At 61.4% G+C, this 12,830-nt stretch overlaps 1 protein-coding gene across 1 annotated transcript in view; it reads left to right on the forward strand.

Annotated features, from left to right (window-relative positions):
* Positions 1-703: 703 nt before the first annotated feature.
* PLXNA2 (plexin A2) overlaps positions 704-12,830 on the forward strand; it is a 211,183-nt gene continuing 199,056 nt past the window's right edge. The window contains exon 1 of the mRNA XM_084865273.1: positions 704-1,454. The gene's annotated coding sequence lies outside the window, so the exon portion shown is untranslated. The remainder of the gene's footprint in view (positions 1,455-12,830) is intronic.

Consider the following 12,830-nt stretch of genomic DNA (forward strand, 5'->3'; position numbering starts at 1 on the left):
ATTCCCAGCAAGAGTCATCTCTGCGTTATGAAAATCATAATTCATAACAACTTCAAATCTCCTTTGACAGCTTGCTGGCTTTCCGAAAAATGCACCAGCAGAAAGAAATTTGCTCCCATAGATTCCGAGACCCCCATACCCACCCCTCCCCACCCCCAGTGTCAAGGCCGGCCCCTCCCCATCCACCCCAAAGGAGAGATGGAGAGGGTGGTGTGCAGGGTGCGCGCGGTGACCCGCTATGCTAAGGGTGGTGGTGGTGGGGGGGAATGCATGCCCCCCCTGCCCTCACCCTCCTCGTCTGGGGACCCCCCAGCTCTCCCCGCACCCGGTGGGGGGGGGGGGCGAAGCCAGCTGGGCTGGCCAAGCCTCCACCCGAATTCCCAGGCCCGGGCAGGCAGGATTTTTTCCCCCCCGCTGCCCCTTGGCACTGAAGAGGTCCGGTGGTGGGTCCGGGCTGAGCTGGGCGCCTGGAGGGCAGAGGGGCGCCCCCTCCACCCCCACCTTCCCATCCCCCCTACCCCCAACCCCCGGTGCCAAACGCGCGTCTCCTTTGTTGACAGCTGGCGGAGGAGGGCGGGGAGGGCGGGGGGGGGGGGCGCAGGGGGCTGTGGCGGGCGGTGCCAGCGGCGGGCGGGCGGGCGGCCGGCAGGGAGCGGGTTAAGGCGCGGCCTCTATGATAATGAGCCGCCGGGACATATAGGGGGGAGGCCGGGCGCGGAGCAGCGCCGCCGCCGCCGCCGCCGGGAGCCCGAGCTGCAGCCGGAGCAGCGGCGTCCTCGCCAGCCGGCCGGGAGCGGGAGCGGCGGGGCAGCGGCTGGGAACCCTCGGCCGAGAGGGCGAGCGAGCCACCAAGGAAGGGGGACCCCCCGCCCCCCGCGAGCAGGGGAGCGCGAGCGCAGAGGACCTTCCCGGCGGCCTGAGCCAGCCCGGCTCCCGGCTCCGGCTCCCGGAGGAGGAAACGGGCTGCGAGCGGAGCCGGGGCGCGGAGGGAAGGAAGCGAAGCGCCGCCGAGATTGCTGATGTCAGAGCAGCCCGGAAAGTCGCGCTGGGAAAACCTGAAGGCAGCCCGGGCTCCGCCGCTTCCCCTGGACCGGCACTGGCACCACCACCGGCACCGGCACCGGCACCGGCACCGGCACCGCCGCGCGCCCGCCTCCCACGCCCCCCCGGCGCCGCCCCGGGCCCCCGCGAGCCGGCGGCCAGCGCCCGGGCACCGAGGCGGGGCGCGCGGACCGGAGCCCGAGGGGCCGCCACCCCGGGCACACAGCTAAGTGGCCGGGGGCCCGCCGTGGATTTTCCATGCATCTGGACTCCGCCGTGCGGATGGGCTTCATCCCCCGGTGACGGCGAGCCGCGGGCCAGAAGAGGGGCAGCGCGCAGCCCCCGGCAGCCGGCGGCCCCGGAGCCCGAACCGGAGACGCCAGGACAGACGGACGCCGCCGCCACGGAGCCGGGTAAGCGGCCTCTCCCCCGACACCCGCGAGCCCCGCGCCGGCTCCTCCTCCGGCTCCCCGGGCGCCTCCCCGGGGTCCCAGCCCCGGGCTCCCGGGCTCGGCTGTCCCGGGCGAATCCCCGCGGGCGGACATGGAGCCCTGGCCGCTGGGGCTTCTGCGCCGCCGGCTTCCCGGCCGCCGGCTGCCCGTGGCGGCGGCGGCGCTCCGGGGCGCGCCTTCCCTTCCCCGCGCACCTGCCGGAGCTCTGCGGCTTCGGGGAGCCCCGGGGCGGCGGGGCTGTCCCGGGGAGCTGGGGCCGGTGTGGGCAGAGGTGGCACGAGAGCAAGGGAACCCCAGGCCACTGTGGCCAGCGCTGGATGGGAGGGTGGAGAGGGGCGTTCACTCCCGGGCCAGATCCCTGGTGGTTGCCGGCTGTTCCTTGGGAACCTGGGGCTGGGGAATGGAAGATGAAGCTGCGCGGGTGCCAGGGGGGCTGGGGGAGCCAGTCCGAGGTGCTGAATGGGGAGACGCGCCCCCATGCCCTCTCCCGTGCGCCCTCGTGGTGCACACCGCTGGGCACCTGCCATGGGCTTGGGCGCCAGGAGGGGGCTGGAAACAGGAGTATTAGCTTGCCCGAGGGACCCCGTGGGAGCCCTCTCGCCCCACCCCCACAAGGGATGGAGGGACCTTAGAAAATTCTAGCCCTTTGGATCCATCCCACAGGTAGTCTCCATCAGCGGTAGTCAGGGGCTGGCTGGGTGGATGGCCAAAGAGAGAGTCACCAAAAATTGTCCTTTCAGCTCCCAGACAAACATCCATCCGTGTAGCATGGCCCTTGCCACGGAGGCGTTACCCACTCCAACTCTGGTCCGGAGTGATGGAGACAGTGGGCGTGGGGAGTACAGGACCTGGGGTTCCGGGCCAGCGAGGAGTCCACAGTGAGAGCCCCCTGAGGCGGGCCGTGGAAACGTGGCCAGGTCTCCTGCAGGGATCTAGTGACACGGCGGCAGTGGCTTTGCAAGGGACACAGGACAGGGCCAGCCTGAGGGACCAGGGCTGCCGGCTGATCTTGGCAGTGGCTGGGGGGCACCCAGCAGCAAGTAGGAACCTGCAGAAACGCGGGGACCCGTTCATTCTCTTCCTTGTGTGCTCCATGCCCTGGACAAGATGGATGAGTATCTGCGCTGGGCTGGACGTTTCAGGGGTAGAGTCAAATTCGGCTCTCCCCTCCTGGGGTGATAGCGGCCTTCCTCCTGCCTCCCCCCACCCCCCCCCATACCTCTGGGCTTCTTTCTCAGACCTTGAAACCCCCCTCCTCTTCCCTCTGGGCAGCTGTGAATTCTTGGGCCTTCCACAGCGCCCACAGAGCCCCGGGAAGAGGGACCTCTGGCAGGAGGAGCCGAGTGTTCCTGGTGGCAGTGCCCACGTGGGAGGCACACACCCCAGAAAGCGCGTGGAGTTGCTAGCAGCCCTCTGGCCTCTGGCCTCTCGGCTGGGAGAGAGAAGAATCCGTTAGAGTCCCCCTCATCTCTCCCAGCACCAGGTGAAACTCATTTCCCGTGATCTCCCCTCCTTGGCCTGGGGGAGGGGGGTGGGGGAGTGAGGAGAGAGAGGAGAGGGGACCAAGGAAACCGAAGGAGCACAGGTCAAGATGCCCTAGCCAGGGGGGGGGTTCTCTTTTCCCTTCCTCCACCCGCCCTCTCCACCTTTCACCCCAACCCTTCCTTGTGCGGAGCATTCCCTAAAGGAGCCATTGCCCTCCGTCCCCAGCAGACCCTCCTCGGGGTCCCGCTACTCCCTCTCTGCTCCCTCGCCGTCTTCTGCGAATTGCATTCGACCCGGCACGTTGGCTTGCAAAGCACTCACACGGGAATGGCATTGGGAGCCATGGGCAGTGGAGATGGTGGTGCCGAGGAGCAGCGAGGTCCGACCTGGCAAAGTACCGGCAGGTCTCCTCTGCCCCGGGGACCCCAAGTCTGGCAGGAGGGGGGGGTCCCACCTGGCCTCTCCTCTGGCAGGACACAAGGGTCCTCCAGGTGCCTCACAGCCTGGGGCAGGGCAGGGGCTGGCCCGCCTTCCACGTCTCAATGAGGAGGGGGTCAAAGGTGGTGGTGCGTGTCCACTACCTAAAATCAGCCTGTCACAAAGTCACCGGCCCCTTCCGGGGCTGGTCTGACTCCCTACCCCTGTCCCCAAAGCTCAGGGGGCCACGCACCCTCTCCCCCGGCTGACCGTCTGAAGCTGCAGGTGTGGGAAACATAAAAGTTCACTGTCCGGTTTTTTCCCAGAGTCTGTGCTTCCAAGAAGAACACCCTCAAAGGGCAGCTCCTCCTCTCTTAGGTCTCTTTCCCACCTACAGACACCGCTGGGGATCCCGTTAATCTGTATGTCATGGGCAAGCTACCCGGACACCCACAGAGCGCGGGAAGGGACGCCGGCGACAGTTACATACGCGGGGCAGCCGCTGGCAGCGTCCCGAGCCCGCCTGCTCAGGTGCTGGGGAGTATTTACGGTCCTGGAGTTGGCACTGTTTGGGGGTTTTATAGTCTCTCTCCTTTTCTCTGGCTGCCTCCTCCAGACGGGGGGCTTGGGGGGGGGGGAGGCTGGGAGACTATTCCTGTCTCCCCCCCCCCACCCCCAGCTGTCTCTCTGCTGCCACACAGCTGTCCGGACACACACAGGCCGGGTCCAACATACTTCTGTCCATCACGGCCAATGTGGAGGCCGGGAGCTCCCAGTCAAGCCCCCCATTCCCCCCCACCCCATCCCCATTCCGATCATAAAGCGATGGGAGCATTGTGTTCCAGTCTGTTAGCGACAACTAACCCAGGACGTGACCTCGGGGAAAGGCAGACCCGGGTGGAGGTGCTGTGCACCCCTCCCATCACCGCCACCCTCACCCTCGCCCAGGGGCAGTCTGTTATCAATTCATTATAGGGGGACACTCCGTGTCTCCCTGGCACATGTGCTCCGTTCAAACCGTGATGAATGGGCCCCGTTCCCTGATGGGAAACAGTTTTTTCACGTGGTGACAAAGATTCCGTGCCCGATTAGGGGAAGTGAGGGCGGGGGTGTGTCCACATCTTTTCTGGTCGTTTCTAAAGGGGAGCCCTGTCTTCCCAGGGTCAAACAGCTGATCCCCAGAGAGGGTGGGATGCCCAGAAGTAGACTCAATCCCTCCCCCCCCGCCTTTCTCCTGGGGCTCATTGCCTGGCACAGGGCATATGGAACTGCTTTATCTAGCTCCAGACTCTTCCATCTGGAACTGAGGGCAGAGAGAGAGGCGAGAAAGTGCTTTGTTGGGGAGCAGGGCCCTTCCTGGGTAAGAGTGTAAAGAAGGAGGGGGGATGGAGGGGGAGCTGAAAGGGAAGGTGTAGGCCTGAGCAGGGCACAAGTGCCCGCTCTCACAGCTGGTTAACCATTAACCCCCTGCCCTGCCCCGCCCCTGCCACAGCGCCTGCGTGGGTGAGGACACCCTCAGAAACCAGAGGACGAGCAGGTGCCGCCGTGTCCCTTGTCCCAGCAGAATATTCACTGTCTCCCCTTGCCAGCTCCAGCCCCAGGCTCAGTCCTGGCCTCTACTTACCCTTTTCTCCCCCTCTTCCCACCCCCTGCCAGTTGGCCCACCATCCTGGTACTGCCAGTTAGTTGCCTGCATGGTAGGGTCTTGGCAAAGGCCGGGACTCTGGCAGCACGCTGGGGAGAATCAGGAGCTGGTTCCTCACTGGTCTCCAGAGCAGGAGCTCCGAGCCCGGGTTCCAGACCCTGTCACACAGGAGTCAGCCCAGGGTTACCTGGGGGCGGGGCTGCGGGAGGCAGCTGATGCCCAAGTTTCAGACGCCTCCGTCTTCCTCGTGCTTCTCGCCGTGGGTCTGCCTTAGGGGTCCCCGTGTTGGCCTCTGAGATGAGGTCGTTCGATCAGGGGCCTCGTCAGAGCTCTGTTTCCAGCTCACCAGACCTGGTATCCAGAAAAAAACAGCAGGTGGACCCAAGATGCAGACCAATGGGTGCATCCCAAAAGACTCAGGGCCTGATGTTGACAGTCACAGGTAGACAGAGTGAAGCAGGTGACAAGAGGGGACAGTAAAGACAGAGAGACTGGCAGTGTGGATGGAGCAGAAAGAGCTGAGAGCTACAGCAGAAAACACGTGGGAACGACCCTCCCGGGCCGATGGGGGGTCCTTCCCATCCTCCCAGGAAAGGCCAGGCTCCTCTGGGCGAACTGGGAGGCCGAAGGAGCAGGTTATCGCCACTAGAGGGGGCTCTTGAAAACCAGGCTTGGCTCTAAACAGTGGTTTTTGTGCCTTTTTTTTTATAGACGAGAAAAAAATAGATGAGATATATTAGAGACTACCAGCTGTCACTACCCAGAGACCACAACTGGTGGAGGCCCATCGCCAGGGGGACCTCGGGACCCCGTCTGGTGGCAGGGGGGCTGGCAAAGGCGCCTGCAGCATTAAGCAGGGCGCCCCAGGGTGGGGAGCAGCCGGGGAGAGGCCAGCCCGGACAGGACGCCTGGGGGTGTGAGGCCGGGAAGAGGGCTGCCTCCTTCTCGAGTTAGCAGGCACTCAGTCTGCCGGCTGGCCTGCCAGGAGGCCCTTGCCTGTCTTTATCAGCAGTAAAAGTTTTTGGCTCATCCCCAAGGCGCCTGCCCTTGCCTCCCCTCCTCCCAGCTCCCTGCGTGAGGACTTTTTCTGAAACCCGCCCAGGTGGTGGCAAAACGGTTTCTGGGGAGACTGTTTTCAAAAGATCTTTCGGGACCGGAGGCCTGTCCACCACAGCGCATCGCTGATTTAATCTCCTCCGTCTTCATGTTCTCGGTGGGAGCCTTTCTCCGAATGATAATTCCCCCTTTCATTTCCGCGCAGGACGGTGCGGGGAGCGCCGAGGCCACGATGAGAGATAATAACTGCCGGGGAGGGTGTGCGGGGCGGCCAGAGGGCCAGAGCCCGCATCTCCTCAGATCTGATAGCAGCCCCTGATAGTGCATCTCGGTTTCCCTTCGGCTCACATTGACCTGGGGTCAAGGAGGGGAGAGGGAGAAAAGAAAAACAGGATAAATGTATCGTGTTCCGGAAGTGTAACCCTGCTTTTCCTCGGCTAAGATTCCTTTCGGTGCGCGAGAGCAGAGGCAGTTGGGAAGCTCAGCGGTGTTGGAGAAGGAAGAGGGAGAGGGGTCCTGGGGTCGAGAGCGAATAGCCCGTGAATGAACCCCTCTCCTGGGCCCCCAACACCCCCCTTCTCCGATGGGCACCCCAGGGCTGCCCGCACTGCTCCAGGGCTCCCTTGCTTTGTATTGAAACAGCCCCCCCTCCTTTCCCCTTAGTTGGGAGATGGAGGGGTGGAGGGAACGAACATCCCCTCTAACAGGAACCCCCCCATTGGAGCTGTACCCACACTGCTGGCCCTGGCAGCGAGCAGAAGACACTGAACGCAGGGACTGTGGTCCATTTCCCCAGAAACTGATCATGTAGGCCAGGGGTGGGCAAACTGCGGCTCACGAGCCATATGCGGCTCTTTGGCCCCTTGAGTGCTCTAATGCCACTTCTTCAGAATAGACTCGCCCAGGACTTCTGCACATGGGCCATGGAGTTTCAATTGCACTGTACATGGTATTTTGTGGAAGAGCCACACTCAAGGGCCAAAGAGCCACATGTGGCTCTCAAGCCGCAGTTTGACATAGGCAGTGTGGCTGCACCCAGCACAGAAGGAAAATGCCACGGGTCCTGCCTTCAAGAAAGGGACAGTATCCTAGGGGGAGGGAGCCGGACAGCAGCCAAGAGCCCCCCAAAGCAGCTTAGCCTAAGGCAGCACGTAGGCCACTGGGCACTGGGACTCAGGAAGTGAAAGGGCAGAAGTTACTGGAAGCCCTGGCTCGGGGCCATGCAAGGTGCCTTGGAGTGGAGCCAGCCATGTCCTGTGCTGATAAGGAGAGGCCGGGAGAGAGACTCAGGTGCCTGTGGGGATGACTAAGCTCTCATTCCTCAGCCTCCGAGCACTGCCCCTAAGCATCCTTTCCCCTCCTTCTGCTCCACAGGCTAAAGGACAGAGGGACAGACTGCACCGGGGTTGTTTTCTATTAGGCCGTGTCCTGTCCTAGAGCGAGGTCCGCAGGCCCACTCCCTGGGGGTCACATTGTATTCTATGTAAATCACATCCCTTTCCGGCCCCCTGGAGCTGGCAGGGCGGCCCTTCCGGACACGCTATTACTCATCCGTGCTCCTGCTCGCATCTTGGTGTCCAGAACCCCGCTGCTCCTCACCCTCTCCCATCCCGGGGAACTCACTGAATGGGGTCCACCGGGGAGAGCGTCCAGCCTGCACCCCTGCCCTGGGGCTGAACAGAGAGGCCCTGGGGAACCCCCCAAGTGTCTGTACAGAAAGAAGGCAGAGAGGGGTGCAAGGAGCAAGGTTAGCGGGGAAAGGCCAGCTGTGGCCCGGTTTGCAAACTGTCTCTCATCTTAATCCTGGAAGGTAGAGCTCTCCGCCTCCTTGAAGTGTTCAGATCCAGTCTGGGGTCCGGGAGGTCCCTGGACTGGGAGGCACAGAACCAGGGGGCGTGCCTGGGCTTTCAATGCCTCTGCGACCCCCTTACCAGTGTGTGCTCTCTAGAAATAGGGGAGATCTCTGTATGTTTCTGAAGACTTTGTGACACCCCCCCCCCAAAAAAAAAATGTAAAGAACCAGCCTACGGCCTAGTATCCCCCTCCGGTGCTGGGTCCTGCTCTGGAGGTTGGATTGTGGCTTTGGATGAGAAACAGGGACCCGGCCTCCCCTCTCCTCCATCCACAGGAGTCCCTGGATGACTCACTCAGAGTTGCACAGTAGACAACCAAGCCGGGGCTCCGAATGCGGGGGAGAGCCAGGCGTTGGAATTGCTCAGCATCTCCGGGCAAGTCCTGTCCCTCTCCGATGAGGAGGCAGGGCAGGGGGCATCGCCCCTGGAGGGAGAGAGGGTGGGAAGCTCCGATGAGAGGAAGGGGTGGGAAGGCTACCCGGCTGGCCCCGCAGGGCAGGAGAACAGGGACAGCCCAGTGGCAGGAGGGGATGTGGCTGCTTTGAAGTGCTTTCCTGCTTCACACAAGCACAGACCTCGCCGGGGCTGGGTAAATATTACGTTGGCCTCTGACCTCCTCCCACCTCCCCCGGCTGCTGCCCCAGCTCCCCCAGTCTTTCTCCTGAGTCACAGAGGTACCCGAGGGAGAAGGGCCTGTTTTCTGAACTCGGGGTCCTCCTCGGAGGGACAGGAGCCCAGCCCGAAGCAGACAGGACCTGGCGTGGTGTTTCCCAGGAGCGAGGGGGGTCAGGATGTCACAGTCCCCTGATAAGACAGGCCCCCAGCCCCTGCCCCAGGGGTCTTCAAACTACGGCCCGCGGGCCACATGCGGCCCGCAGAGGAGTCTGATCCTGCCCGCCAGGTTTTTTGGGCAGTGAGCGCAGCTGAGGTGTTACAGTAGGAATTAGTAGTTCATATAGTCCGGCCCTCCAGCTCTCTGAGGGACCGTGATCTGGCCCCCACTTTAAAAAGTTTGAGGACCCCTGGAGACCATCCTGGCAAGTGCCTTGACACTCTTTGGAACTCAAACCACACCACCGGGGTTCCTGTTAGGCAAACACCCCCCTGAGGTCCATCCGGAAGGTAAGATAACTCAAGTCTGCCACCCACGCCCACTCGGAGCGGCCCAGGCCCCCGCTGTGAGAGGCTCAGAGGCTGGGGAACCGAGCCCTCACCCCGGTGCTGGAGGTTGGGTCCCACCATGAAGGTCCCAACAGATGGCCAGGAAGAAGCTGGTGTCAGAATAGGCTCCTAATGGGCCAGCACAAAGGGCCCACCTTCACACCTGAGCTCCTCCCCCTTCCTGAGAGATTTCTCACCTCCCCACCATTTGCTCCCTGGTCCCCGGAGGGAGGGCAGAGGGCGAGGGGACAGAGCCACAAGCTGCCCTGGAAGAGCTGGCCCCTGCCTTGTCCCCAGCACCGTAGCTTCTCCGTTCGCCTGGTGGCGGTGGCTGCTTCTCAGGTCTCCCCAGTGGCCTCTGTGTCGGGAGCCAGGCAGAGCAAGGTGGTGAGGGGATTGGGAAAAAGGACAATTGCTGCAAACATGTACAATTATCCCAAAACTGAGAGCAGGATCGAAGCCAAGCGAGGGACAAGTTCTTCTCTTTCTCTGAATCTCTGAATGTGTTTGGGACGTTCTGAGGGGGGAAAAGAGATTTTATTTAAAGAAGATCTGTGTGCTAAAGGTTTTTATATTTAAAAATAGATAAAAGGCTGAAGACTCAGTAGAGATGGGAAACAGAGCGGGAGGCCACTGGTGCCTGGCTCCTGGCTGGCATTAGTTTTTAGATCCACTCCTGAGGATATGTCATTATTGATTTCTAGAGAGAGAGAGAGAGAGGGCGAGAGAAACATCGATCAGTAGCCTTCAGTACGTGGCCCGACTGGGGATCAAACCCACAGTCTTTTTGTGGAGTGTAAGGGACGACACTCCAACCAACGGAGCCAGCTGACCAGGGCTCATGGTTAGCATTTAACTGGTGGGACTAAAATTTGAATTCTGAATTTGCTATCCTTCCACCTGGCTCCTGGTGCCCTCAGGTCTAGGAGGGGGGTGAACAAGACTGGCATAGAATTGGTAAGGTGGCATTTTTCCTAGGAGTCAACCTCCACGGCAGGGCACGGGGCAGCTCCCACGGGCCTCTGCCTGCCTGCAGTAGGCTTACGTCTTTCGGCAGACAGAGCTCCTTGGAGTATGGGCATGCAGGGGGCATGCAGGGGGCATAAAAGACATAAGCAGGCTCAGCGTCCCAGCACCCAGCAGGACCCTGGGGCACCGGGATGAGATCCTCAGCCAGCTCCTGTCATTGGTCAGATCACAGCAGGAGGTCTGGGGGGCAGCTCGGCTGTATTCTAGCCCAAGGAGCTGCCCGCGGCCCTCCCAGCTGGTGCCCAAGAGCCTGTCTCTTGTTGGAAGTGCAGAGCGTGGGGAGGTGGCTCACAGAGGAGCGAGTCTATGCAGTCAGAGCACCGCCCAAGAGCCAGCTGTGGGAAATGAGTGTGGCAAGGTGCCTCTATTTTCTTTTCTAACGTATTATTTTAAAAAACACATTGAGCTACAAAGGAATTAGGCGTTCTATGTAGAATACTGGGGGGAAACGTTTCTGAGTATTTCTCTAGTGGCTTTTACCCAGGCCCACACAATAGATGTGAAACCCAACTCCACATGGGGGTGGGGTGGGAGGGAGGCATGGCCAGTCTCTGTCTTATCTCTAGGAAGTTTGCTGGCCCCAGCCTAGCCCAACACACCCTCTGGATCTGCCCACTGAGCCACCTTCTCTTCCAGTCTCTCCTTCCCCCACCTCATGCCCAGAAGAGGTAGGCCCCTCACAGTGGCGATCCCATGGAGCTGTCCCCTCGCCTTCACTGCCAGTCCGCTGACCCTTAGGACACACCGACTGGACTGCCCACCGCTGACTGCCTCCCACTCTGGGCTGGATGGTGTAGGAAGGGTCCCTCCTCTTCAGTAGCCCCACCAGCTTCCCCCCAGGCACAGCCGGCCTTGCTGTTTGCACAGCCAATGGTTCTGGCAAGGCGGAGCCACCCCTCCCTTCGCAAGAGGCCCTGTGGGCACTGTTTGTGTTCTGGCCTCTAGGCTCAGCATTCACTCGGGGAGAGGGTGAGACAATGACCCCAGCAGCTGCCTGCAGAGTGCCAGCTGGGAGCACCCCTCCCACCCTCCACCTCCCATCTCAGCGCCTTGGGCCAGCCAGGTTTTGTGCACCTCACATCCACGGGCGCATCCTCAGGCAGCCAGGCCCAACCCAGAGGGGATGGGGGAGAGCTGGGCTCCAGAGGGCCCGGTCCGGGCCGCCTGACTGGCTTCCACCCGGCACCCCAGTTTCCTTAGCCCAGCTTTTCTCCAGTGGTGCTGTCCCCGGGGCCTGAGGGGAGAGAAAGGACCCGGCTGCTGAGGACGCAGGTGTTTCTGGCCGAGGACAGGGAGGGTGGCACAGCTGTCCAGGTAGAGGAACACCAGCAGCTTCCCCAGGAGCCTGTCCAGCAGGAGGGAGGGCCGGGGACTTGTGAGGAGACTGCACCTAATTCCATGTGGTTGGGCAAATGTTTGTTGGCTGTCTGTGCCGGCTCTTGAGGACCGTGCAATGTGCCAAGGAAGGAAGGGTGTGCACACAATACTATTGCCCACGTTCGACGTAAGTGCTGCAGGACCGAGGAGATGGGCGTCTGGGGAGGGAGGGAGCCCCATCATTTGGAGAAGTCAGGCAGAGGCTGGGAGCCAAGGACCAGGTCTGAAGAAGGGATTCCTGCCCGGCCCGGGTGGTTCAGTGGTTGAGCATCAACCTATGAGCCTGAAGGTGTCTCAGTTCGATTCCCAATCAGGGCACATGCCCGGGTTGTGGGCTCCATCCCCAGTAGGGGGCGTGCAGGAGGCAGCCAATCAGTGACAGTGATTCTGTCTCATCATTGATGTTTCTATCTCCCTCTTCCTCTCTGAAATCAATAAAAATCTATTTTATTTTATTTATTTTAAGAAAAGGGATTCCCGTGTGGAGCAGAAAGGTATAATAGCTGGTGGCTGAGACGCCACCGGCCGCCAAGTCCTCTAACCTTGAGTCTCCCTGTTTGCTGCTCAGTGAATTCGAGGAAGACAAAGTTGCGAAGTGAAGTGGAGCGTCAGGCCCGCAGCTGCCGGCCTTAATGCCATGGCAAACACAGCCGGTTCTCACACCGTCACCCCCACGAGGCCCGGGAAAGCCCCGGTCTCCCCGGGAGCCAGATTCCCCCTAATCGCGTTAGAAGGAGCACTCCCTCTTACAAGCAGGGGCAGCCCCCTCTGAACCGAGACCGGTCAGTGCTCGGCGCAGCTCTAACTTCTAATCATTGTCATAAGCGGGAGGAGAGCAGCTGCTCGCTCCAGTCTATTATCAGCTTGGTTGGAGACAGAGAAATTTAAATGACAGTAAGATGCTTAGCAAAGAAACGCAAGTCGGTGTTAAAAATAAAGAAAACAAGACAGCTTGTTTCATCGGAATGGAAGGGTTATTAAACAGCCCTGAATTAATCAGTGATCTGCCAGGGGTTGGAAATTGAAGAGCGGCAGGGCCAGGGCGGCAGGGAGGATGTGAGTAGGGGGTGTGGGAGAGGTGGCAAGTTGAAGCTGCCTGCATGCTGGGCCGGCCGCAGGGGTTGTGGAAGTGCCACCGTCGTTAGCGGGGTGGTGGGCAGCCCCACGGACAGGAAGGGGATGGTGTCACCCCAGCCTCTCTCCCTACTTCTGGAATCTTTGCATCTGCCACCTCCTGAGCACCCCTTGGTCCCACTCCAGTCCTCAGCCCTTCCCAGCCCTCCTTCCCACCCCTCTTTCCCACCAGTCAGGTCT

Source organism: Pipistrellus hanaki (assembly GCF_964339955.1).
Source record: "Pipistrellus hanaki genome assembly, chromosome: 18".
Classification (NCBI taxonomy): domain Eukaryota; kingdom Metazoa; phylum Chordata; class Mammalia; order Chiroptera; family Vespertilionidae; genus Pipistrellus; species Pipistrellus hanaki.